This window comes from Caretta caretta, chromosome 9, assembly GCF_965140235.1.
Source record: "Caretta caretta isolate rCarCar2 chromosome 9, rCarCar1.hap1, whole genome shotgun sequence".
NCBI lineage: Eukaryota > Metazoa > Chordata > Testudines > Cheloniidae > Caretta > Caretta caretta.
Genome location: NC_134214.1, coordinates 79,102,586 through 79,129,896, shown reverse-complemented (window position 1 = coordinate 79,129,896; position 27,311 = coordinate 79,102,586). Strand labels below are relative to the sequence as shown.

At 48.0% G+C, this 27,311-nt stretch overlaps 1 protein-coding gene across 10 annotated transcripts in view; it reads left to right on the top strand.

The window, feature by feature from the left end:
* The window catches only part of STARD8 (StAR related lipid transfer domain containing 8), a 144,276-nt gene that overhangs the window by 51,157 nt on the left and 65,808 nt on the right, over nucleotides 1-27,311 (top strand). For 3 of the 10 annotated variants that reach the window (XM_048865031.2, XM_048865027.2, XM_048865028.2), the window contains exon 1: nucleotides 10,439-10,697. The exons of the other annotated variants lie outside the window; for them this stretch is intronic. The gene's annotated coding sequence lies outside the window, so the exon portion shown is untranslated. Of the gene's footprint in view, nucleotides 1-10,438; nucleotides 10,698-27,311 lie in introns of those variants that run through there. 10 annotated transcript variants of the gene reach the window in all.

Sequence of the window (27,311 nt, the reverse complement as noted above, 5' to 3'; positions counted from 1 at the left end):
TACATTAGAAATGCTACAGTTGCAACTGTGCCACTGTAGCTCTGTAGTGTAGACACGTACGACACCAATGGAAGGGGTTCTTCCATTGCTGTAGTAAATCCACCCTTCCGAGAGGCAGTATCTAGGGGTGTCTATGCTGGTGCTTAGTTTGGCTTCATTACGTCACACAGGGTGTAAATGTTTTCATTGCCCTTAAATTAAGGTGACCTAATTTAGTAGTGTAGACCAGCCCTAAGGAAAAGGAAATGTAGGCTTTTCCTGACATTGAGATTTCTTAGGACTGGTCTCTGCTATAGAGTTACGTCAATCTAACTGTAAGCGTCTACACTAAAACATAGCTTCCACCCATTTAACTCGCCCACTAAACCAATCTAATAACTCCATCTCCACGAGACGTGTAGGGCTTAAGTCTATGTAGTTAAGGCAACGTGTATCAGTGTAGGCAGTGCGTGGCTTACATCGGGTGTTGCTGCTTTTCAGAAACTGTCCCACAGTGCCCCACACTGGCAGTTAAACTGGTGCAAGCTCTCCTGGTGAGGACGTGCACTGCCGACACAAGGAGTGTAGCGTGGATGTGTAAAACCAATTAAATTGCTGTGGTGGCTGTAGGTTGACATAACTTAGGTCGGCTTAATTTTGAAGTGTAGACTTGCCCTAAATTGTGGAGTAGTTTCTCAAGGGAAGCAAGGAAGCTCCAACATGTGAGCCATATAAAAGCTAGAGAGGAAGCATGATATGGTGTAATAGGGCAGGTTTCTCAACCTGTGGGTCGCAACCAAAACTGGGTTGCCAGAATGTGTCAGAGTATTGTGTGGGAGGCCTGGGGGGAGAGGGTGGAAAAGGAGGTTGGGCCCTGCCCCCAGGATGTGCGAGGACTTCGGTGGTGGGTTCAGAGCCTGCCCTGGACTCTGCTCACAGCATTGGCTCCTGTGGCTCCGGTCCCATGGGGCTGGTTGGGCTTAGCATCCTGCTCCAGGTATTAGAACCTGTGCATGGGGTCACATCACCACTCAGGTTTGTCCCAGCTGCCCCTTTGTCATAATGCTGTGAGCTAGCCGGGCCAAATTTGAGTGAGTGGAGTGGAGTGGGGACAGAAACTGCCACTATGATTATGTTAATGTGCATATTAGACAGCATGGGTAAGATATATTTCATACGCCAGATGTTGGGTTTTGCACTAACATCATTTACTGGGTGGTGACGGGCCTCCAAGGTTTGCAAATGGGCCCTGAGCCCCAAACATTTGAGAACTGCTGTGTTAGGGGACTGGCTGAGGCTGAGGAAAGCTGGCTCTTTCACTGACTTTCTGTGTAACCTGTGGCATGTCACTTAACCTCTTTGCCTCTGTTTTCTCTTCTGTGTGATGGGGCTGTTGATACTGACCAACTTTCCAGGAGAATGAATTAATGTTTGCCCAGAGCTTTGAACTCCTCAAAAGGAAGGTGAGGTAGAAGTGCAGAATGTTACTGTTGTAAAACTAGCCTGGATGAAGCTTGTCCTTCTCCACCCCCGGCAATGTCTACCAGTGCAGCACAGACCTGAGAGTCTGATGAGAGAGAGAAGCAGGGGAATGTATGTAGGGGAAGAACTTCCATGTGTATTCATATGCCTGCTAGATATGGACAAGATTAGGACTGTGGCTATCAGTTAATTTCACATGAAAATATCAGGATCCCATTACCAAGTCCCTTGGTCCAAATATCCCCTCTGTAGTAGACTGTACTTTTAAGAGCCCCAGTAACTTTGTGTGTGATATCAAACCAGGCTCATTGCTCTCTTCGCTTATGAACAGTACCCCTGTTACCTGACTATTTGGCTACTTACATTTATCTGTGTGTCCGTTGCAATACAGACACATCCCTCTTGCTGTAACAAATGTCCCAGCCGTACTGCCATTGGCAGGTGTGGCGTGACGCATGTACATGGTGGTCACCTATAGTCCAGGTCCAGGGGTACTTGCAGCTTTGTTTGGGTGTCTTTGGCTTTATTGGAGATGCGCAAAAGTCCAAAGAATCACCACAATCAAAATTGGCGTCAGGGATTTTTGTAAATAAAAGCCAGCTTCAGCAAGGCTTGTGACTGGGACTATGGTGTGCAGTGGGGAGGGAGAAGGGTGAGATGTATGTTTGTGGCTGCAAATTAAGCAAGTTCCTAACAACTTCTCAGCAGTCAGATGCCTGAGGGGAAAGAAACAAATAGGGCACTTATTTGAAGGGAGAGGGGGGTCCAGCCTTAACAAGCAGTTGAGCCCTGATGCAGCTGTGCTTCCCTAGTGCTTGTGTTGACAACAGAGATTGTCTTGAAAACCTCTTTGTTCTGTGTTGGTAGCAAAATGTGAATGATAAACAGGAACAGTTGCATTACTTACCTAGTAAGCTAAGACCAAACATACATAGGTACATGGAACAGCTTAGCCCAGAACACCCACTTCTGGTTTTCTCATTCCCCCTGGCCAAGTTGTATATATACACCTGACTGAACATTTTGTAGTGTGTTTTGGTTTTGTCCCCATAATTGCAGGAGGAAAGGAGCCAGATAATGACAGTCCCAGGATTGGTGGGTGGTTTGTTTGTCGCAGACGCGTTCGTTTTGTTTTTGTTTAAAAGGGTGAGTGGCCAGATGGAGTGAAGATATGTTTCCCATGAATCTTCAGTTGTTTGTTTTGTTGATTTGTTTGTTTTGACATTTGTGTTTGTCAACTGGAAGGGAGACTGCATAGTGGGGTTCAAGGTGCAGGATATGTCTATCCTCCTTTGAATACAGCTTGTCTTTAATCATATGGAAGCTGAAGGGCAATCATCAGTAGAAACTGTACAGAAACCCAGCAGCAGACCTTTCTGCAATGTTCAGATGATTTTGACAGTGGTTAGAACACAGGAGTGGGAGTCAGGACGCCTTCATTCTACTCCTGCCTCTGCTGCTACTGACTTACTGTGTGGCTTTGGGTAAATCACTTGCCCCCTCAGTTTCCCCATCTGTAAAGTGGAGATAACAACACTGATCTACCTCCTAGAGAAGCTGGCAGCCTCAAATAATAATATTTGTAAAGTGCTGTGAGATCCTTAGTTGGAAAGTGTTTGTTTCGAAAACATTTTCTTGATTTCTCCAGGCATCTGATTATCTCTCTAGTCCTGCATGTAAGAGTTCTAAACACCTAGCCAGGACAGAGGAAATACCCTGCTAATGTTCATCATTCAGGATCATTTCTACACATAGAGAGATCGCCCCACACTGCAAGAGGGATCAGGAGGATGGGGCCTTCCTGCTCATTATAGTTTACATAGCTGACAGGTTGCTGCTAACTGGTCGTGTAAATGCCTTTGGCCTCCCTCAGTGGAGTAGCACTTTGGCAGTGGCTGCAGATTCATTTCTGACCTGAGCAGGCTGTTGTTGCACAATGATAGGGTCCCTGAGGGGATCTTGGCTTTCCTGTGAGAACATCAGCTGTTCTGTAACTTTTCATTAGGAATCTGGAGATTTCTCAGCCTGGTGCCCACCCTCACCTGACCACTCCATTTTATTAGTAACAGAGAGGGGCTCAAGTCACAGGATTAATTCCTAGATTCAGATTTGGAAGCCCCCCCTCTCACCTCAGAGCTCAGGGGTGTTTGAGTCTGGGGCTTTAGTCTGGCCAGCTGTATAATTCCAATCCCGATCTGGGTGTGGATTGTGAGCCAGCCCAAAGTTTAGGGGAGCCTGGACCCAGGGTTCTGATCCAAGCCTGTCTTTAATAATTACTGGTGCTCTGCATTTCACTAATGCCATTCTCCAAAGGATCTCAAAATGCTTTTAAAATATTACCTAAGCCTCACAGCTCCCTGGGAAGTAGGTCAGTGTGTCTGTCCCCATTTTACAGATGGGAAGCTGAGGCACAGAAAACTGAGATGACTTATCCAAGGCTACACAAAGAGTCAGTGGCAGATTTGGGGATCAATCATTAGTGTCTGATTTGCAGTCCCCTGCTCTTACCGCTACATCAAAACTGTGACAGTTGAGGGGAAGGCAACCCTCTTTAAACCCCACCATTTGCACCTTGTCCCTGCACAACCTGCCCATGGTAATGAGATATTGCTAACCACTGGTGCTGCCTCCTCAGTGTGAGGTCTGTAAACCCCAGCTGTGCTCTGGGTGCAGGGTATGGAGGTTAGCTGGGGTTGGTTGGTGATGAGGCAGAAAGCAAACTAGAATCCAGCCTGCTGTGCTGCAGTGTGAGCAGCAGGAGCTAGTTCCCCAAAAACGGTTTTACCCTCAGGCCTTTGACATGCGGTATGCTGTGTACACACTAATCTTTGCAAATGGACTCAGAATTTCACCAGGTCCGGCTGTACCTGTACAGCTGCCTGCATCCGAATGCGTTCAGTCTGTGGCGTGTCTCTCAGCCCCACAAGCCTTTCGGAGAATCAGAGACTGGCAGGCTCTGTTAGGTCCCGTCTAGTCCATCTTCTCTGAAGCCGGAGCTAGATTATTCCTTAGACCTTGTCTACACTACAGGTGACTTTGGTATAACGTACATCGCTCGGGGGTGTGAATAATCCACACCCCGAGTGACGTAGGTTAAACCGACCTATGTGCTGGTGTGGACCGTGCCATGTGGGCGGGAGAGCTTCTCCCGCCAACATAGCTACTGCCTCTTGCGGAGGCAGGAGTTATGAAGCCGATAGGAGAGCTCTCTCCCGTCTTCTTAGTGCGGCTCCACCACAAGAGCTATAGGTGCTGTAATGGAGGTGTAGCCTTTTGCTAGAGCTTTGTCCTGTCTAGCTTTGACTACCCCAAGCTACGAGGTTCCCACCCCTCCCCCAGGAGACGATTCCACAGTCTTATGGCCCCTCCGGGACATTTTGCCTGGTATTCAGCCTAAAATGTCCTTTGTTCAATGGCACCTATCGCTTCTAGTGAGGGCCCATGGACCACTCTAAACAATTGCTCTCCCTCCTTGCTATTTACACCCTCCAAATTCACATTGATCTTTATGGTACTCAGCCCCACTCCTTTGCTGCTGCTGCTGACCCACGTTTGCTCTTTCTTTTCTTTTTCTCTCGTCCCCACCACTCCACCCCTTCCCTTCCTCCCTGCCGGTCTGTCCACCATGTCTGTGCCCAACACAGCACTTCCCTCTTCTGGGGAGCTGAAGGAATTCCAGCCATGTGCATTGTTGAGCCCCCGTCCCCGTGTGTGCTTACAAGCACACTGGCCTCCTTGTCTGAACAGCAGTGCTGGCCAAGGCAGGGCCCTGGGGCTTGCCGCCGCTCCTCAGTAATGTGCTATGAACTATTAATATCTCCCTATGCGTGAGGCTTCTCAATGCCGCCCATTCATCAGTCAGGCTGGGAGGAGCATGTGGTGCACACTGTTTCCCCCTCTTTCTCCTCCCAGCATCTTGCCTCAGTAGCATCCCGGAGGTCGGCCTTTTTCAGTACAAACAGGAGTGGGTGTGTGTTGAACTGGCTGGTTTGGCGCCTCCCCCCCTTGCTTCCTTTTTATAGTTCAGTGTCTCAGAGATATTTCCTGCCCCTCCGCCCCCTTTGGTCCCTTTTTGAATGAGGACATGAGCGGAAAATGTTTGAAATCCTCCTCCGTGCTGAGCACTTTTTCCATTGGAGTTCGGAGCCGCTGGGCTCCTGGTGCTATTTGGATAGGAGAGTCCCAGCTTCCCCCACGGCCCCAGAGGGAGGGGTGTGTGATGGCTGTTTCCAGAGCAATGTCTGTTGGGCAGCTAAAGTCACTTGGCCTTTGGGGTTGGCAGGCCCCGGAGCTGATGGGAGCAGGTGCCCATTTCAGCGCTCTTGTAGCTGGAGCTCATCAGGGCTTGGTAAGCTAACCCAAAAGGGCAGCCTGTCATGGGGGATGGTGTGTGTAAACCCTGCCCCTGGTGCATGTTGTGAGTATAGGAGTCAAATGCTGGTCAGCCATCCCCTAGTCCATCTCTGACATTCCACTGTCCTGCGACTTGGGATGCTGTGTGCGGTGCGGCTCTGAACTCTGAGTGGCAGCCAGGAACTCCTGAGTTCTAGACCTGGCTCTGGTCCTCCAACTCATGTTATATGGGAAAAGCAAATCCCTTAGTATTCAGAGAGGGAGGATGATCTTGTGGTTAAAGCACAGGGCTGGGAGCCAGGAGATCTGTGCTCTAATCCAAGCTCTGCTGCTAATTAGTTGTGTGGCCTTCACCTGGGAGTCTCTGTCTTTACCTAGTCATCTGAGCTGGGGGATGGATTCCCTGTGGTTTTGCCACTGTCTGGGCACCTGTTTCTGCAGCATGTCATGGTGTGGAATTGCTGTGGCTGTCAGTGACCCTGGAAATGTAACAGCTGGTCTCCGCTATTTGTGCAGGCTCTGCTCACACACCTTGCACCAACTTGCTGTGCTGAACTGGGTGGCTGGGCATCTTGTTAGGGCCTCTTGGAGATTTGTTAATAGGAGCATGCTGTAGAGTTTGGGTGAATAAGAGTCTTGTTTTCTGAGCAGGAAAAGGCCTTTGTGGAAGAACCTTATAAAGGGCTCACTGCTGACCTTGGATATGGGGACAGAGCCAGTGCTGTGTATTGCCCGCTGGCATGTCTGATTAGCTCAGGTCTTTAGTGATGACCACACCGAAGTCATTGCAAGCACTGGGTGTGTCACTTCAATCCTCCAGATAAAGGGACATGTCAGCAAGGTCTGAGATGAGTTGAATGACTGTAACAGGGTGTGACCCTCAGCAAGATTGCAGCCCTGTAATTCAGTGCCTTGTATTCATTCAGTCTTTCTGTTTTCAGTTCAGAGGCAGATTTGTTGACACCTGGCTAGCCAGGGGGCTCACAAAATGGAGGACTGGGAAGCCCTTTGCAGATGTATATTTTTGTCACTCCCAGGTCACTCTGCTTGAGGGAATAATAACTCCAGTAATACATAGCATGTTTCAGTCTTCACACATTCTGCACATACTGTCAGCCCTTACAGCCATGCCTGTTGTTGTATTAGGGCCTACAGAACGTAGAGCAGATGCTCTGTGAAAGGCTTGGAGCATTCACATGTATAGAGGAGCAGGTGGGTGTGTGGTGGGGCTATAGCATGGTGTTTAGTTTTAATGGGTCCTGCTGCTCTGCTGGCTCCGGTGTCAGCACCGGGAGGCTTTCCTGAAGAAGCGCATTTTGAGAACAGGAGGCGGGCTCGTTCCCAACCTCCCAAGCTGTGGAACAGTGCAGATCTTTGCAGGCCTGTCACTGCTCACAGCACCCTGAGGAGGTGGGGCAGCAGCATATTAGAGATGGAGAAAATGAGGCAGAGTGAGAGTCATCGCCAAGGGGGCCGATGTCACACCGGGATCAGAACTCAGGGGTTCTTGTATTCAGGCCACATCTCTTTCTGCTGATGCCCCTGCAGGATGCTTTGGTGCTCAGAGTCTCCTTCAGATAACCCATATTTTCTTTATATTCCAATAATTGCCTCCCACCCCCATAGATAAATATCCCCTTCTCTGCAGAGACAGCCCCTTTGTGCTGAGAGGAAGCAGCAGTGACTGAATATCCTCCAGGAGTCCACAGTGTCCACCAACAGGAACCACCAGCCCCTCCTTCCCACCTCCATACCCATGGTCTGTGGCCAGTAAGGGGATCCATCGCCCAAAGCTATACAAACACTTTAGTGTCAACAACAGCTGCATGTAGGGGACTTGTTGCTCAGCAAGCCCCCTTGTCACTGTGAGACAAGATCTGCATGAATACAGGCTTCCCCTGGACTGGGTGGATGTGAGGGGTGGGGGGGAGGGTGAGGGGAGGCAGGTTATGAAAGCGGTTTTAGAGAGCATGGTTACTTCCCACTTCCTCCGACCTGGAAAGGCGCAGAGCAGGCTGGGGTCTCGGGAAGAGGCTGGGGTGGCTGACGGAAAGCTTGGGGTTGGGGACGAGGCTGTGGTTGGGGGACGCTGGAGAGGGCTATGTGTCAAGAGTTCAGCAAAGCCAGCTGAAACTGGGTGGTTAAAACTCTGGGCACTTTGGGGCACTTAGGTAAGCCCTCAGTGTCGCTGTCAATAATTCCAGGGTGGTTTCTTGACCTGGACCTTTCCTTGTTGTTCTGACCAGGGTACTCCTCTCTGCAGAATCCCTTCATTGTCTGTCTGTCTCTCCCTGCTTTGAGTCTGTGCTCCTCATCATCACTGTCAAGGCTCGCCGTGATGCTGCCCTTATTCCATTTGTGCTGTCATCTCCCGCAGTCACACTCTACACTCCTGCTCTCAGCTCTGCACCTTCCACCATCCTGCTCCTGGCATCTGGCACAGCTTCCCACTTGCCATGGGACAAGCCCCCTCCCCCACCCACATCCCTCCTTAAATGGCATTTCTTCTTCATAGCCTCCCGCATGGCTCCCCAGCACCAACTGCTGACACTTTACATTTTGCATTGTATTTGAATTGGAGTTGGGAGCCTCCCTTCTTGCAAGACCCAGGCTGGGATTTAGGGAGTCCTTGTGCTCTTACACTAGGCTGCACAGGCTGTACATCTAGTCTGTAATCTAGAGAGCCGGAGAGAACCAGGGTCTGTCTGTCTGTCTGTCCAGCAGCTTGGATAGAGTTCCCAGCACAGGGTAACCCCAGGCGTCTTTGTGCCCTGGGAGGTGCAAGGGCTCCTCTGTATTACTGCTGTCAAGCCTCTCCCTCCTGGAGGGCACACAGCACAAGAACAAATACCAAGCCAAGAAAATTCATCTGTGACCAGAGTGTTGCAGAGAATAAAAAAACCACACACAACTTGAATGCAGCTTCCTTGGCTCTGTCTTGCCTCTCTGGAATCCCTTTCCAGGGTACCTGTTATGGTTGATAAGGGGGAGTTAGGTACTGGTCTATCTTCAGTCCAAGGAATATCCAGGGGCTCAGTTTTGGAAGGGAAAAGGGAGTGAGCCACATTTATGTATCAACCAGGCCGGAGCCATTGGGAGGTTGCAGCTGTCCCATTCCTGCTGCTAATTTTCCTAAAGCTATGGAGTTCTCCTAGCCTCTCTCATGTTTCCAAGTGTCCATTTCCACCAAGTAGGGACAGGATCCAGAAGCAAACCTTGGCACGGGGCTGGAGGGGGTCTACAGTTGTTGCTGCCATTTTTCAGATGGATGGGGGAAGGAGGGTCATAGAATGAATGCTTGTTTGAGAATACAAAGCCAGAACCTGCACAGTGTTAAGTAGCAGTGCGGGTAGGTGCCAGTCTCTCTGGGATATAATAATGACACAAATCGGTGATTTGACACCTGCCTTGGGCGGCTCCCATTCTACATTACAAAGCTACTCGTGGCCTTGCTGGCTAGAGGGATTAAGAGCCTTGTCGGGATGTTTGGTGTTGCTTGTTGACATATCAGATACCCAGAACTCATGGTTACAGCAGCACTAGGATCTGGTCTCTGGGGCACACCGGACAGTTTGCGGAGCTGCTTTTGCATTTGCACTGAGCTTGTTTTACTTGTGCTTGGCGAGTGAGATTGGAGGCTCTCCCCTCTTTGAACCTCCTTCCCACTCCATATGGCTAATTAAAACTTAGGGTTCGAGACGGGTCATGCTGCAAAGTTGGGGTTTGGATTGGAACTGTCCCAAGTTTTGGATCCGGTACATTGATTTGGCCCAGTTGTAATGACATCTAGGTATCTCATTGAGCTCATGCTCTTGCTTTCTACCTCTGGAGACCTGCATTTGTATTTGTCTTGGACCTCAGGTGTAAAAAGACTGACAATCTCACAGCACAGCTGATGTGTTCACGTGACAGCCCGGTTCTGGAGTCTGGTAGTGTTCGAGACCATTAGCAGCCTCTGCTGAGGACAAAACCTTGGACTTGAGTACCTGGGTGTGCTGGTGCTCAGGACTGAGGTGCATCAGCAGAGTTTCAGCCTATTGTGTGAGCCCCAGTGCTAGAATAATGGGGTGGCGGGCTGTGGGGTAGAAGTGAGGGGCATTGGCAGAGCTGTGCGAAGGGAGCCCAGTGCTGGAATAATAGGGGGTTCTATAGGCCAGAAGTGAGAGGCATTGGCAGAGCTGTGGGAGGGAAGCTTCTGCAGTACTTGCCTTTGTTATGCCTGCCTACAGCCAATGTCTGCATTCAGTGTGCGAGCTATTTGGATGATCTGTTTTACCACCAGTGGAGTGTGAATATCTGGCAGTATGTTTCCTTCCTCATCTGCTGTAATTAATCTTTAGTTTAGAGTAAATAGATATGCTGGGCACTCCTCTGGTGCTGGAAGTACTTGGGAGATGACTTTTTGAAGTTCATTCTCTCTTCTGTGCGTGTGGGATCATCTGAAAGCAAATGCTGTGAAAGAAAGGGGCTGCTTTATGATTGGCTAAATGGGGGGAAAAAAAAGCCTCTTGAAAAAATCTTTCCAGAGGGCCCAGCTGGTTTTACTTTTCAGTGATTGGCCACGGCAGTGGAGGGCGGACACAGCCACTGCTCAAGGACCTAGGGTCTGGCCACCTGAGCGTGAAACTTACTTACACTGACAATAGCTAAGGAGCAGCAGCGCCTAAGCTAGCAAAAAAAATCCGTGCGTGTGTGTGTGTTTAAATCTATAACTTATTCAACTTCATTTTGTCATCTTCCTGCTGCAATAAAGAAAGTGATTGAACAGTTAAAGGATTCTCACCATTGAGCTGCTTGCTCGTCAGTTTTTCTGTTAGCTGATATTAGGCAGCTGTTCCCCACGGAGTGTGTTTGAGCTGAAGGAGACACGACACAACCTCAAGGTAAATCAAATACATGGATTTCAGCAATTGCTTGGTGCCTTGTCTTGGTGCTGCTCTCTCTATGCCTCTGTGTGTTGTGTGTGAGATGTGAATTATTTTGTAAGGCAGCATGTGTCAATCATCTGTTACATGTAATAGCAGATAATGCTCTTCACGGAACAATGCCAAGTGAATTTGTCTCCAGGAATAGCGAGGGGCTGTCAGCTTGAGTATTTGTTGTTCCATAACTGATATTTAAGGGACATTCATGTCCAAATAACTTGATTGACGGTGTTAGTATTGGGCTGTTGTTGTTGCACAGGGGAAGGAAAGAGAATCTCTGAGCTGCTACAGAGGTTTCCTGCCATACTCGACCTGTTACTGAATTTTGGATTTCCCAGGCTGAGTCACGGCAAAGTGTGTTGGACTAGAGGGCACATTTTCATTCTCACCGCTACGGTGTGTGTTTAACTTGGAGTTTGCAGGTTCCATGTGTGCAAGGCTTTTTGATTTGTCATGCAGTTGATCTTTTCAGTCACAGCAAACCAATCCCTAAAATGAGAAATCCCAGCGTGAAGTGGATGTGCTGGTTGTCTAATTGGGGCTACATGGATTTTTCTCTGGGTACTGCCTCACCCATCCTTTGGCTGGGACCGGCACAGCTATTTTGGTTGGGGTTCGATTGGTGACTGAAAACGCACAGATTTAGGCTCTGATCTAAAGTCCAGTGAAGTTAATGGAAAGATTCCATTGCCTTCACTGGGCTTTGGATCAGGCCCTTAGACTGAAGCGAAGGAGCAAAAAACCTAAGCTCCACATCCTGACTTCCAAACCTGCATACTTTTAAATCCTTTGCCCTGTGTTGGAGACCACTGTGTGCTGGGTAGAGGCTGATCTCTGTGTGATCTCTGTGTCACCATTCTGTTGTAGTCTATAATGTAATGATGATAAACTTAGCTCTCAAAGCACTTTACAAAGGAGGTTTCTGTGGTGGGGTTTCCAGGGCTGATTAATGCATACGCTTCTTGGAATGTCCCAATTCCATCCCATGCTAATGTTCCTCATCATGTTTGGTTTTGTAATTTATTTTTCTACAGTGGCTTTTAAAATACTGTTCTTATATTCAGGTGTAAATTGTTACATTTTAATTCAAGTGTGATTAATTTATATTGAAATATTGCTGAAAAACACAGAAATTGTCTTCATTCCTCTGTGCCCACATATGTCAGCAGTGACTGCCCCGGTTTAAGGTGGGGTATATAAAGAATATGGGCCCAACTGAATTCTAGTTGAAATCCATGGAAGTCTTTCCATTGACTTCAGCAGGAGTTGGATTAGATCCTTATACCTAAGTGAACTTGTTGTTTTTTGTAATGAGATAGAAGTCAGATACAAATACAAAGCAGATAAAAAACACAGATAAACTACATATATATTTAATGTGCCTTCACTTCCTTGAATAAACTCTTTTAATATAAATTAAAAATGCCAACTGCATATGATTTTATTAACTATTCTCCCTCCACTTTGTCCTGAATAACCAAACCTGAGCACAGGGCAGAATCTGTATGTGGTTTAGTTTTATAAACGAACAAAAGTGACTGTGGTTAAATGAAAAGGGTGCTAAGATCCTTTCACTGTTTCCCTTTGATTGTTGCACCATTTAAAGTCAACGCTGAGATTCTGAAAATGGATTTTAAGAAGAGAAAATGTTGAAGGAAGGGTGAAGGCAGGGTGCCTTTTGCCCAAGAATTATGGCAGCACTCCCGGAGTCTGCTGTGTGCCCTGCTGGTGAAAGGACAGGGCTAAGAGGCTAATCTGGACTGAGCTATTGCCTGGAGATATTAGGGGGCAGGTCACTTGACCTCTTTGTACCTAAGGCTATGTCTATAGGTCAACTTACAGACACTGCATTAATTACTGCGGTGGCTGATGTCCACACCACCCTCCCTCATAGAATCATAGAATATCAGGGTTGGAAGGGACCTCAGGAGGTCATCTAGTCCAACCCCTACTCAAATAGGACACAATCCTTTCTGTCAGTGGTGTGTGTCCTCACCAGGAGCATTCCACCAACTGAAGAGGGGCAGTGTGGGAAACTGAGAGCCAAGGCTCTCAGCTTCATGCAGCTCCCCACTGGGAGCCCAGATGTCCCTTTGGGCTTCTTGCCTCCACGCTTTCAGCCATGAGCAGGACGGGGAGCTGCCTGGAGCTTCTTACCTGTGGTGGGGAGATCCACATCGGGGGTCCAGTTGGCCGCCGTGCACCTGACGAGCAGGGAGCCGGGACCATGGGGGGCAGCAGGGCTCCCAGTGCGGAGCATGTAGCCAGGGCGGCAGCCTAAGCCGGGAGCCTTGATGGCAGCCTGGCTTGGAGAGGAGAACGGGCAGCAGCCAGTGAGGTGGCTCTCTTGTTAATGTCACAGCTACAGCAGAGCCTGGAAATCGACAAGAATGACTGCCAACAACCGATGTAAGGAACGCAGTGTAGACACTGCGTCACGCTAACTACACAGACGTAAGCCCTGCTCCTCTTGTTGAGGTGGGTTTATTATGTTGGCATAGCATGAGAATTACATCAGCAGGAAGAGCATTTCAGTGGGTACACCTCGACTGTTTTGTCAACAAAACTGTGTAGTGTAGACAAGGCCTTAGTGAATCCAGATGGGAAAGTAGGTAACAAGCAGAAACTTTGCTGAAAACCATTTGTTATCTATCCTGTGGGGAGCAATAAACTACCCCTTGCCCAGACAGGGAGGAGACTGATTCCCCCCTCTCCACATAAACCATTTATTTCCAAAAGAGCCTGGTGGAGCTTGCTAGTAGATAGAGAGTGGAATAATTGCACGTGCAGTTTCGATGGATGGATGGATGTTGGGATAACTTATCTATCTGAAGGTAGGCAGTGGCTGTTGACCGTGGCATTGCTAAGGCAGTAAATGCCATCAATACCAAGTATGCAGTGTAGTTGTAGCTGTGGTACTCCCAAGATATTAGACAAGGTGGGTGAGGTAATGTCTTTTAATGGACCAACAAAATATATTACCTCCCGCACGTCATCAATACCGAGGTCTGTTACTGTGTCTGGATGGTGCTCCACTGATGTTTCCAGGAGTTTATAGGTGCCTTCTGTGTATGGGAGCATGTTTTGTTTTTTTTTTACTCCAGGGATTGTGTCTCACTGTCTTCATTAATTCATTTGGCAGCAGAGGGGTTCTGTCTTCAGCCCCCTTGAGTTGATAAATAAAGGCCCAGGGGTCTACCTCTCTTGCCTGCAGGATCATGGGTGAAACATGCCACCCTCCAGGTGTGAAAGCAGAGCTCAGATTAGTGCAGCGCCAAGAACCATGGCACATGCCCTCAGAAGTCTTGGTGCCACACACAAGTGAATGCAGTGGCAGTGAGGACACAGCTGTTTGAGAGTTATTTCACAGTGTGGCTGCACTCACTTGAGCTTGGCTAACTCGCTAGCACAGGGGTCGGCAACCTTCAGCCCTCAGCCCATCAGGATAGTCCAAAGGCGGGCCGCGAGACATTTTGTTTATGTTGACTGTTCGGAGGCACGGCCCCCCGCAGCTCCAAGTGACCAGAAACGGCAAATCGATTTGGATTTAGCAGCGATGCAAGAGGCATGCTGGAGTGTCGAAGGAGCCTTTCCAGAGGTCTAATGGCTGGGGGTTAATGCTAGAGCTGCGAAGGCATTAATTAACCTTTGTGTCCAGCTCCAGCACAGTCTCTGGTGACAAATGTTGGCAGCAGAGTGAGGCCACATTCCGATAAAGCCAGGGTCCCCAGACTCAGTTAATGATTGAGTCACAATAACCCTCCTTGTGCTGAGTCTCTCTGAAAGTCACCTCCAGATAATTATATTAACTTTTCTAGGCTGTAGGAGCTGGGTGCAGAGATTTAAAGAGACAGGGTCTTTTTCTTTCTATGCACTTTCAACATGAAACTCTGTCATATGTATGAGGTAGTAAATACAGAGCCAGGGCCTCATTTGTTCTTAATTTTGTATTCATTTACCACAATTGTGGATGTGAAAATTGGTGGACTGCATTTGCATTTTACAATCTACAACTCCCAGACTTGCATGGAAGACTGAAGTTACTGCAGGTAAATCAGGCATTTACTTGTGTTTACACTTTTTCATGCACCTTTTTAAAACTTAGGCCTTACCAAGCTAGTTGCCTGCTTTCCTGTGCAGGTCTCCATTTCCACAGTCTGTTGCATCCTGTAAGAGTAGCTTGTGGATAGTTTAAAGTGTCCTAGGTTTCCAGCAGGACACATTAGTGATGTAGAATCCTTGAGTTGCAATGTCAATGTCACGGTGACACAGGTGCTGCTATGTGCTGGTCTGCAGGTAGAAAGCCAGAGCTCTTACTTGGGCTTCCACCCTCCTCCTGTTCATTCTCATTTTCCCCGTTCCCCCCCATATTCCTGCTCTGTCTACTCTTGGCTTGCCAGCAAAACGGCAAAGACAGTAACTTCATTGACATACAGTTTGGATCCACTCATTTGTTTTTCTGAGGGTGATGATTTTTCTAATCATGTCTGCTCTGATGTAACCCCACAGCCAATCCATGCGAGTCAGTGGAGGGCCTCTGAACTTGCACCAGAGTAACCAGACTCTGGCTCAGTCCCCAGGGGGTTCTAAACATTGTGTTCTTTACTGGTTTCTGCACATATCTCAGGCATGTGTCTCTTCGCCTCTGATTCTGCCCCTCTTCCCATCGCAAGGTGAATGCTGCCCAGCTGCCAGTTAATAAGTGACACATTACCCTTGCAGCGTGTGCCATGAACATTTATCGAACGTACAGCAACGGCCCTGTTTAACTAGCCATTTTAAAGATTCATTATCAGAAAAGGGTGCTTGCCATCCGGTGCCGGTAACAAGCTGAATAAGTGGAGGGAAATATTAACGGACAGATCTGGAAAGAGCCTTGTTGAACAAAACAGTTTGTGTGACCTTTCATAATCTGGCAGATAAGGTTCCAAAGGGCCAGGTGGCTTCACACCGCGCCGCTCCTAGGCTTGATGCCAGTTTAAGGTTCTTACCTATTAATAAAATCACCCATGTTTAGGGACCCTGTTCCCTTGCTTTTCCTGGGTTTTCTCATGGATCTGAGAACTCTTTGTCCATGTCACAAAACCAGCATACGTTTGCCAGTGCCAATTCAAGGGCAGTTCAGGAATGAAAGATCAGGTGGTTAAGGCACATTGGCTGAGCTGTGTGTAGGACGTGGGAATTGAACCTCAGGGAATGCTGCAGGTCAGGCTGGAGGTGCGGTGCTAGACCAGTCTAGGGCCGGTGTCTGTAATAGCAGGGCTGAAAGGGATCTTTGGCAGGGCTGTGCAAGGTCGTCCAATTCTGGCACTGCAGGGGAAGGGTGCAGGGAAGTATTGAAGCACACGTGTGTGTGGTGGGGGGAGGGGGCCAGCTGCAGGTCAGGACTGAGGTGCATTGGCAGAGTTGCATGGGGAGCACTTGCTCAACCTCTGCCTGTGCTTTGCTTGGTCTAGAGTGCTATCTGGTTTCCATGAACTCTGACAAAACAAATGCCATTTCTCCTAGGATGTTGAACCTCTGTGGAACTGGGGATGACTCTTTGAGAACACACACCTAGGAAGCCAGAAGCATAAAGTTTGCTCTTCCAGGCTTGTTCCTGCAAAATATTGAAAGGAGGGGCAGTTTTCTGGGCATTTCCCTCCATTCCTTCCCATTTTGTGTCCTCAGCTTCAAAGTGGGGTGATCTAGTTAAATGGGATGTCCTGAGGTGGTGAATAAAGGGGAGGAAGTCACAACGGCCAGGCACTCAATTCCTAAACAGTGCACATGAATGTTACGTTTCAGTGGGCGCCTACAGCTGCCGCTGCTGGAGCTGTCTGAAGGATTTTGAACATCTGGACCTCTTTTCCAAGGACCCTATACAAGGATGCGAGCCATACTCTGCTTAATTGGGACCAGAAACTGAGCAGCTTCTTCCAGGATGCTGTACCAATAGATCTGCTGAGTGAAGGGTGGGTCTGGGGATTTCCTGCCATTTATCTCAACAAGTGAAAAGCATTTGACTGCAAAATGTGTGCAGGATTAGGAAACAGCTTTCTCTGTCTTCTTTAGCCATAGTCTTACTGCATCCCTCTGGAGCAGTCACTGATAAATGCATTCATGGCTTCTAGGATGGAAGCTTTAAGCAGTGTTTAAAGGAAAATGCATATTCTCTCAATAGTATGTTCAGCCCCCAGTGTCTGTGAATTACTTCCTGATATGCTAATGGGAATAGTGTATGCACATACACCTCTGCAGTGTGTGTGTGTAGGGGGGGATTCTACAGATCTGCAGATCAATGAAATTGCATATATTTTGCATGCAAATATAGAATTTTTCACATAAAATTTGCAGGAATTCATTGATTCTGATTGAGGGTGAAATGATCACACTACAGCTTTTGAATGTGTTTCTTTTTCTCATGTGCAGTTCAAAGTGGTCAGATTCCCTCCTCGCTTCTTCTCAGAACAGCAACAAAGTATTGCTCCTTCTCTCCTTTTTGCTTTGGGGTGAATGTCATTGCTCATTTTTATGGAAAGCAACACCAACTTCAAAGCAATAGATTTGCAAAGCTGGGGGGTGATGTCCCAGAGCTGCATGTGTCTGTTGCAGCCTGGGGATTGTGAAAGGATGGAGCAGAAGGAGTATAAGTAATTCTCTTTCACCCACAGGAGAGCAGCTTTCCTGTAAGGATCAGGGTCTCATCTCAGATAATGACAAGATTGTGTCATTGACGTTTGAGGGCACAGGAAGCATTGAGCTTCCCTCAGGAAGAGGCCATTGCAGGAAATAACTCCTGATAACGTCTTAGTGTCTCACCTGGAGAATCATTCCTGAGACACCGGTTTGATCAGGCAGGAGGGACGGAGTGTGTGGGGCGTGCAGAGAGAGAGAATGTTGAAGGAAAAAACGTACTGAAGAAAATGAGGCTTTGTTTCAGTGTTTTTGTTTAGAAAGAGTTTGGGAGGGGGACTCTGTCAGTCTAGGTGGAGCAAGAAGATAAAATGCTCTGTAGGGCTAATGTGTGGAGATACCTCCGCCTAAGTGGGCCAGTGCCTCTGTGCTGTGTGGTACCCAGTGATGAGCTGGAGCCGGGTTTGCACTTGTTCGCTAGAACCGGTTGTTAAATTTAGAAGCCTTTTTAGAACCGGTTGTTCCATGAGGGACAACCGGTTCTAAAAGGGCTTCTAAATTTAACTGGCCAAAAGTGGCGCCTTAGGCAGAGCACCCACTGGCAGCTCCCCGCCCCACCCCCGGCCCCAGCTCACCTCCGTTCCGCCTCCTCCCCTGAATGCACCTCCCCGCTCTGCTTCTACGCCCCGCGTCCCGCGAATCAGCTGTTCGTGCAGGAAGCTGGGGCAGGCTGAGAGGCCCAGGTAGGTGGAGAGGAGGTGAGCTGGGGCAGGGGGGCGCGAGGAGGGCCGCCCATGCCACAGCAGGTAACCGGGGGGGGGGGGCAAGCAGGGGAACCGCTCCCCATCCCAGCTCACCTCCGCCACCCTCAGCCTGAGCGGGAAGCCGCGGCCTGCTTCTCAGCCCCCCCAGGCTTCCCACCGAACAGCTGATTCGCGGGAAGCCAGGGGTGGGGGCGCGGAGAAGCAGAGAGGGGTGGTGCGTTTAGGGGATGAGGCGGAGTGGAGGTGAGGTTTGCTGGGGCCGGGAGCTGCCAGTGGGTGCTCTGCACCCACCAAATTTTCCCTGTGGGTGCTCCAGCCCCGGAGCACCCAGGGAGTCGGTGCCTAAGGTGCCACTTTTGATGTGATCAGTGGGGGAGCGGCTGCTCCCCCTGCTCCCCCCCAGCTATGCTCCCCTGCCCCTAGGAGCCAGAGGGACCTGCCGGATGCTTCCTGGGAGCTGACCCAGGTAAGGACCTCTGGGACTCCCCACCTTGCTCCCCGGCAGGTGCCTCTGGCTCTTAGGGGTGGGGTGGGCACCCACTACAGTGGCCCACGAGACCCTTCTGCCCGGTTCTGGGGGCAGTCAGGGGACAGGGGAGGGGGGTGGATGAGGCAGGGGTCCTGGGGGGGGCATCAAAGAACGTGGGGGGTTGAATGGGGCAGGAGTCCCGGGGGGAGGGGGGGGTAACAACCCGCTTATGGGGTGAGGAGGGAACCCGTTGTTAAGATTTTGGCAGCTCATCACTGGTGGTACCTCTATGTAATGGAACTGTGTGTGCTGAGAGGTGGCAGTTCTTGGATTGTTTGGAAGCCAGGTGTGAAGAAAGCAGCTGGGGTTCATTCTTTCCCTGTGTTGCACCCTCAGTGACCTCAATGACGGTGTGGGGCGGAATGACTCATTTAACCTTCCCTTGGAAGGCAAAACACTGGAGAGGAGTGGGAGGGTCACAAGGCCAGACCTAGACACTGATGCATTGTGGTTGGTGACTCAAAGTTCACTTGACCCTCTTGGTGCCTGTCTTACTTCATCTGTGTAATTGGGTTAAAGCAGAACCTCTGGGTAATGAGATCCTGCATCTGCGTTTAATTTTCCTAGGTAAATAATAACCCTCCCCTCAAAGTCTGTCTTTAAGAGTCTCCTTAATGTTCCCTTTGTCCCCATCTCCTGCTTTCAACTCCATGCTGTTCATCAGACTGCCGCCTCATTTTGGAGCAGCCTCCCTCAGATCTGCCTGTCAGAGCCATTCCTGCCTGGCTTTCCAGGCCTGAGCACGGTGTCAGTGGTGTCTTTTTCTCACATGGGCAATTGTCTGTTAGCAACTGGATTGAGAACCACCAGTTCTCATCTCTCAGCACATAGAGCAGACATCATATAAGCATCATTCCTACTGACCCAAACTGGATGTGAACTCTGTGGCCTAGAGATTAAAGGCTCTCTGTAGCCTAATCCCAGTGCCTTGAGCTACGTGGGTGGGTCTGGGGTACTTCACATGGAATGAAGTCCTGAGGTTTTTATTTTACTGCCTCTCTCAACTAGAGGAGAGAGGAGAAGGGGGGAGCTGAAAACAGCCACCTCTGCAAAGTGATATTTAAAACGTACAGGAAACCCTGCAAGATGCCTAGTCATAATGTCTAGCAAAACACTACAGCGAGATCCTACAGTGGCTAAGGGCTTATATACACTTCCAGCGCCGCACCGGGGCAGCTGCGCCACTGGGGCACTTAGCTCCCTCCGGAGCGATCGATCCAGCAGGGGTTGATTGTTATTGTGTCTAGGGAAGACGCGATAAATTGACCGCCGAGCGCTCTCCTGTCGACTCCAGTACTCCACTGGAGCGAGAGGCGGAGGCGGAGTTGACGGGGGAGCGTCAGCAGTTGACCTACTGCAGTGAAGACACCGTGGTAAGTAGATCTAAGTACATTGACTTCAGCTACGCTATTCACGTAGCTGAAGTTGCGTAACTTAGATCGACACCCCTCTTCCACCCCCCCACAGTGTAGACCAGGTCTTAGTGAAGGTGCTACCTGCACCCGCGGAAGAGCTTGTTCTGTCAGCGTAGGTAATCCACCTCTCCGAGAGGCGGTAGCTATGTCCATTGCCAAAGCCCTCCTGTCCACAGAGGCAATTCGGTCAGAGTAACTACGCTCAGCGACGTAGTTATACCAACGTAAGTTTGTAGTGTAGACCAGGGCTAAGCAAATGCAAAGTCTGCAGAAATGAAAGGGAGGAATTGAATTTTAGCAGCGTCAGGATCTGAGGAATGCTTGGGAAGGAGCAGATTTCCTACCCAATTAAAAAAAAAAAGGGGGCTTAAAAAAAAGAGGGGGGGCTGCGTCGGGAATGGGAATGTGGGTCGATTGTCCTTAACTCTTTGGGTGCTGGAATTGCTTTAATTAATCTGCTCCTCCTCCTGACCTCCCTATCCCAAAAAGTTTTCCTCTGTCTGTTTATAGGAATGCACTTCCAATTCAGAGATATGGGCTGCAGTCAGTCCAGTGGGTCCTCTCACAGCGTTTTTATTGTGCTCTCCTTTTGTTTCATTCTGCATTGTTTGTGTTCATCTCTTGGAAACTGTGTGCAACAAAATATTGGCTTACAACTTCCTAATGAAGTGAGCTTTGCTTATAAGTTTTTACATGATTGTGTCTTTCGTCAGTTGCACATGTCACTGAACTTTCATTGCCAGTTTGGAGCAGACACTGTCTTTGGATAGTTGAACCCAGTTACCAGTTTCTATATATATTGGAGTGGATGCCCATCTTGTATACAGGTGTACCATGGTAATGACTGCCGTATCAGTGCCTAGAGAGAAAGAACTGTACATCTGTCATGCTTTCCATCCCAGAATCTCAGTCCTTTACAAACACTCATGAATTCTGTCACGCCACAGCAGTGAGGTAGCTGATATTATTACACCCAATATGCAGAAGATTAAACTGAGGCCCAAATGTTTTAACTAACTCTCCTAAGGTCACACTGAGTCAAGAATAGAACCCACTTTTCCCAGGCCTGAAGAAGAGTTCTGTGTAATCTCGAAAGTTTGTCTTCTTGTTCACCAACAGAAGTTGGTCCAATAAAAGATATTACCTCACCCACCCTGTCCCTCTGATTAACCCCTGGACCAACATGGCTACAGCAACACTGCAAACAACAATGGAAGATATCCCATTTCCCTGACGTTCCCGTGCCCTCCATCACCCTGATGGATAGGATTTTCAGGTATGTCTGAACTTGGTCTCTCAGGGTCTGTGAGAAGTAAGTATTTATCAGATTACTGTGTTCTGTGTATGCAGAAGGTCCGAGGGCTGCGTTGGGCATTAGGAGAATTTGGAGAACTTTGGTCTGCGGTTTCTGACGCAACTAAAGCAGCCTCAGATCTCTGGGGTTTTCTCTCCCTTGAGATGTTGTTAACTGAGGCATTTCTACAAGCCCTTGGTCGGATTGAAGTGCAATTACATGTTAACAGATCTTACTTGTCAGAATCGGTTGTTGTGGACTGCACACACCTTGCTACTCTTCTCTTTTTGAGGCTTTTCTTGCAATTCAGTTGTGAATAATTGTTTCCAGCTGACCAGGCCTCTGTTGTGGTATTTGCACAACTACATTGTAAACACTGCAAACTCTAGCTCAAGCGAGTCCTGACAGTCTTCTGCTGCTGTCATCAGGCAGTAACTTTATTGGAGAATGTGCATCTTTTTGTTTTCTCTTCCGCCACAGAATTGTCACCATTAGTGTCCCAGCTCAGGGATCTCAACTGCCAGGGAAGCCCAGCTATTAAACTATGCACGTTTAGCTAGAAAAAAGATATACCCTAAATTCCTAGATCTGCTGTTGAATTACAGCACATCGCTCTTCTCTAACACCTTCCACTGGAATACATTAGCATTGAGAAATATTAATTAATGGGTTAAATTCATAACACCCTTGTGAGGTAGAGAAGTAATATTGCTATTTTATAGATAGGGGAACTGAGGCACACAACTTGTGTAACATGCTGTGGGTTGCACAGTTCGTTTGTGTCAAAGCCGGGAATAGAATCCAGGTCTTCTGAGTCTCAGGTGGATGCTTGAATTACTAGACCATCCTGCTCCTACAATATTCTCCAAGACCTTTGCTGTTACCATCCGAAATAATATGCAGATACTATGCAGGCTCTTTTACTACAGTGTTGAGGGCCATATAACCTAAGTACCTGGATGGAAAATGTGAATGGTGTAAAATGGAACAGAAGTTTTGTCCTTTCTTGTTTGGAGAAGGGGATTATCTCTCTCTAAGCCTCTACATCCTCCTCCTGGCTCAGAACGGCCAGATATTGTTTCTTTTGGAGCCCATACGATTGCTTTAAGAGCAGATGGTGAGGCAATACAATTCTTCCCCCGCCCCCCTTGTGGCTCTATGCTCCTCTGCTGTGCAACCTTCCCAGTCTTCCCATCCTGCTGGTAATGGACACAAAAACCGTACTGGGCACTTTGCAGCACAAGCTGAATCGTATGGGACCGCCTTGTGCATTTGAAATTTAACCAGAGAGCCTAGTGTACATTTTAATGGGGCACATTTAGGAAGGCAGTGCAGTCTAGTGAACAGAACTGTAGATTTGGGAGTACGGAGACCCTGGCTCTGCCACTGGCCTGCTCTGTGGCCTTAGGCAAGTCTTGACTCAGTTTCCCCATCTGTAAAATGGAGATAACGAATACTTTCCCACCTTTGTAAAGCACTTTGACACTGATGAATGACAAGCACCTTGGAAATGCTAAATATCGTTACTGAGTAACTATTACATTACCTGCCCTTTTGTGCCTGATAACTTACTGCTGTTGCTTCGGGGGTGGGAGTGCACAATAGCCATAGTTCTAACCAAACCACCGATATTAGTGAGCTGCCGTCAGAGTGAACTTGCCTCCTTTCTATATGTCCCCAAGGGTTAAAAGCTGACATTCAAAAGGCTTCATGTAAGGGGCCTCCTGGCTTAGAGAGGGTTACCTCCCCTTCCCCTCAGTGGGTGGTAGCCAGGAAGGGGAGTTGACCTTTCCTCATGCTGAGCTGCTTTCTTTAGAACCTCCTGCAAAACCTTGGATGAGCTCTATTTAGAGACAGTTTCCTCTCTGTAGCCTGGATTTCCAGGATTTCTTTTACCTTTTCTTTCTTCTTCCATTTTTTTAAAGTAAGGATGCTGGCGTGAAAAGAGGATCTGTGTTTCCTAGGACTCCATCTGCTGCTTATTCCCCAACCCAGCTGGAGTAAATGAAACAGCTTGGAGCAAACAGGTGCTGGGAGCTGCTGAGTTCTGATCCTGGCATTACCACCAATTTGCTGCGGGGCTTGGCCAAGTCGCTTCACCTCTCTGGTCCTCTGTTTCTATCTTAGGGTTTTATGCTGCAGCCCATCACCTTAGTATCTGCACATGTCTGAAATAACATCTCTGTTTGTAAAATGGGGATGGAACTGATTCAGCTCACACGGGGGTCTGGGGCTGTAAGGATTAGTTAAGGTCCATAAAGCACTTTGGAAATGTAAAGTTCTCGTTAGGTGCCAGATACCAAGTCTGAATCCTCTGGGACATCACAATGGTTTGCTGTGGACTGCCGCTCGCAGGAAAGGTCTGCCTTCAACAGGGGAATGGGCACCAGCAGCTGGACCCAGATTCCGTTTTCATGCAGCTGTCTCTGCAAACAGGAACAGTTCCTGAATGGGGGAGATATGTGTTTCAGGGCAGGCCATTTAAACACAACTGCTTCCCGGGAGGAAAAAAGAGAAACACAGATGCAACCCTGAGTTCCCATCTGTGCCCTCTGGAGATGTTCTGTCCAAGGCTGTGAATGTGTCTGTGTGTGGTTGGACAGTGCCCAGGTGCTCTGGCACTGGAGGCTAGATACATCTAAAATTAGAGCTGTGCCTGGACCATGATGCTGGTGTGAGGATCTGAGCGTTCCTGACAGTCAGGAGGGTTCAGATCGGGGATTTGGGTTTGGGACTGTCTCCCTGCCCCTCACAACCTGCCTCCAGTAGAGATAATTTGGAATTTTACCTTGAGCTGTTGGGGGCGGGAAAGGTGGTCACCTTGGATTTTCCTTCCTCACTTAACTGGGATGTTTTAGGCCTCCCCTGCGTGCAGGAGGTGCTGAGTGCTGGCAGCTGGGACAGAAGGGGTTAAGTCCATTGTGCAGTGTGATTGAAAAAAGCCGTTTCCTTCATGTCCTGAGACAGTTTATTTTCTGGGCATTCTTCAGGATCCAGGGAGGTGCCGCTTTCTTTAAAGGCATTTCCTGAAAGCGAGTTTATATTTGGATTGGTGAGTGGGGTGAGAGGAGGGGCTGATGCAAAGGGGTCAAGAGGCAGGAGTGGAAGAATCTAATCTTTGGCCCCTTTTCCTAAATTGTCAAAATCAGTGGCAGAAGCAGCAATAATTTGGAAACTAATTCCCTGGTCTGAGTGGGACCCCTTGGAAGGGAGGCAGCTGGGTGCAGGATCTCCCAGTCCTTTATTCCAGCCATTCTGAAATCTGTTGTGGATTTGCATGAACAATAGTTCACGCCAGAGTGTTACAGATCCAAAATACACATTTGCACAGATGGATCAGACCAAACACACAGTGAAAGAGACTGTGAAAACAACTACAACACTGATTACATGTAAACCCTCAGTGTTTAAAAATAGGAACAAAAATCCATCAGCAATTTATGACATCTTAATATTTTTCTCTCTGTCTCCTTTGACATTTTAAATGGAATGTGTCTTCTCTGTTGTGCATGCACACATTTTTCCTGTATGTCATTGCTGTTATTGTATGGCACATGGATTTGTTACTGTAGAGTTGCTCATGAGTTCTGTGCTGTGGACACTGGTTTGTTGTAGGGTCACTAGTTCCATGCACGCATTGATTTCTTGTAGATTGCTCACAAGCAACTGGCAGTGCACACTTGTTTATTGTTGGAGTGCTAGAGAATTATAGACAGATAGATAGCATTGATTACTCCCTCCGCTCCCCAGTAAAAGAGTATAGGTGCATTTTATTTTTTGTAGAAAAACATAAGTAATCCAGCTTAAAAAGCAAAGTACATTTTAGGTTAGGCTAGATGATCACAATGGTCTGGTTTTTTTATAATCCTGTCAAGGTGTGTGTTTGTGTGTGTGTCACACACTCACACTCACTCTTTTACACACACACACACACACTCTCTCTCTCTCTCTGTCGGTCACAGTTTGATCAATACTAATTGATTTGGAATAATATAAGGTTAAAATAAACTCTTGTACTTCATGCTGATGCAGTGATGGGAGTTCATGTCATGCTCCCACTAGGCCTAAGATGATAGAAAGCAGCTGTCTCTCTGGCTTGGTTGTGCACTGTGCAAGCAGTTGTCTCTCTCTCCCCCCACCCCCATTAGCATCTGTCTATCTATCTAGTAACCTACTTCGATTTTCCTACAGGTTTTCCTTAGTATCTATAAGGGCTTTTAGGTGAGGATCATCCCATTTTATGTATACATTCAGAGAACAGAAGGTCCAAGGGCTCTTGAAATAGCAAAGAGTAGCTGTGTAAGCTTCCTTCACCCTAACCGGTGATCCATGCCGGCAGAAGCTGACCTGCCCTCCTTTCCCCCAAAGTTCCTACCCAGCACATCTGAGGTGATGAAGGGCATTCTGGCCGGAAATGAGAGAGGCAGTTCCATCCTGTATGTCTGAGCAATAATCATCATCACTGAGCTCCACTTTGATCCCAAGTCAATAGCTGTTGCTGCGAAACTACCCATTTTTTAAGGGCCGCATACAGTGTAATGCGTGAGGCCACAGAGAGACCAACAAATCTGCTTCACAAGTATGGTGGAGACCTAACTAATTCACTCTTAATGCTCAGTGACGCCCTTACTCTCACACAGCCCCACTGAAGTCCATGGGTGACTGTGAGAGTAGCTCATCCAGGTCAACAGGGAAGGGCAGTCTCTGAGTCTTTCTCTCTCTCAGGTGCTTCTCCCGCTTGCCAGTGCTGTTCTCCCCATTTTGTTTTCTTTGAATTACTGTGATTTCCTAACCTCGGAAGAGGCGAGTTATGAAACTGGAGTTATCCAAACACGTCTTGTCTGAAGATAGCGTTTCATCCAGCAGATGCTGTTTCCTGCCCTGTCAATAGCTTTCATTGTTTTGTTTTGGCTCCCAGCCCTGTGTCTTGTAGGGCTGGTGGTAGCACAGCTGAACTCTGGGGTCCAGCGCCATGAAAATACCACCAGAAATGAGCGGTGAAATGGGAATGTGATATTTTCTAGGTGTCTTTTGAAAACATTTTAGAGACTCAGTGGAGATGCTCCCATTGTGTGGATTTAAAAGGCTGGTGTGGTTTATTGTGGGCCAGTAGGCTGCTAACTACTGTTTGACTGTTTCTTAGATCAGTGGCTGTCAACCTTTTCCAGCATTTCTACCAGTTCATCAGATAAGACATTGTCTGTAACAGCTGGTGTCAGCTGCCTCCCCCCAAATTGTGTGCACTCTAACCCACAGTGCTCCAAATACTAGTCTTGCACATATTGCATTGCAGTTGAGACCACATGCATTTGAGTGGAAGGCAGGTACTAGGGCCCAGCACAGAGACTTGCTATTCAGGTAAGTGTATCATAGGGACAGAAGGAACAAGGACACCAATCACAGAAGCCTGTATTATTTGTATTATGATAGCACCTTGGAGCCTCATTCATGGACCACCACCCCATTGTGCTAGGTGATGAACAGACACAAAGTAAAAAGATGTCAGATGGATACTGACAGATGGAGGAGTATAAAGAAACAATGAGACAATATTGGTCAGCATCGTAGGCAGTAGTCTCAGCACATCATGGGAAAGAAGAGTTTTGAAGGTATCAGGGCTGCATAGTGTCTGGGAACCACTTTCCTAGATTCTGTCACTGAGCAATTGTTTTGTTATTAGACTTCAAGCAGGGGCATTTCAGTTAGTTGCAACCACAGATGTTTCTCTTAATGGGTTGGGATACTTCTGCAAACTATTCACAATGACACGCAAAACTTCAGAATTTCATTTGGTGGAATTTTGCAGTTTTTCCCATCTCAGTTTTGTGTCAAAGTTAGGGCCATTTTCCCTCAGAAATGCTCCTCTTTTTGATAAAAGATCTTTAAACGTGGAATTTCATTAAATTAAAAATTTGTTTGCATTGATATTTTGAAGTTTGACCCATTACTATCTGA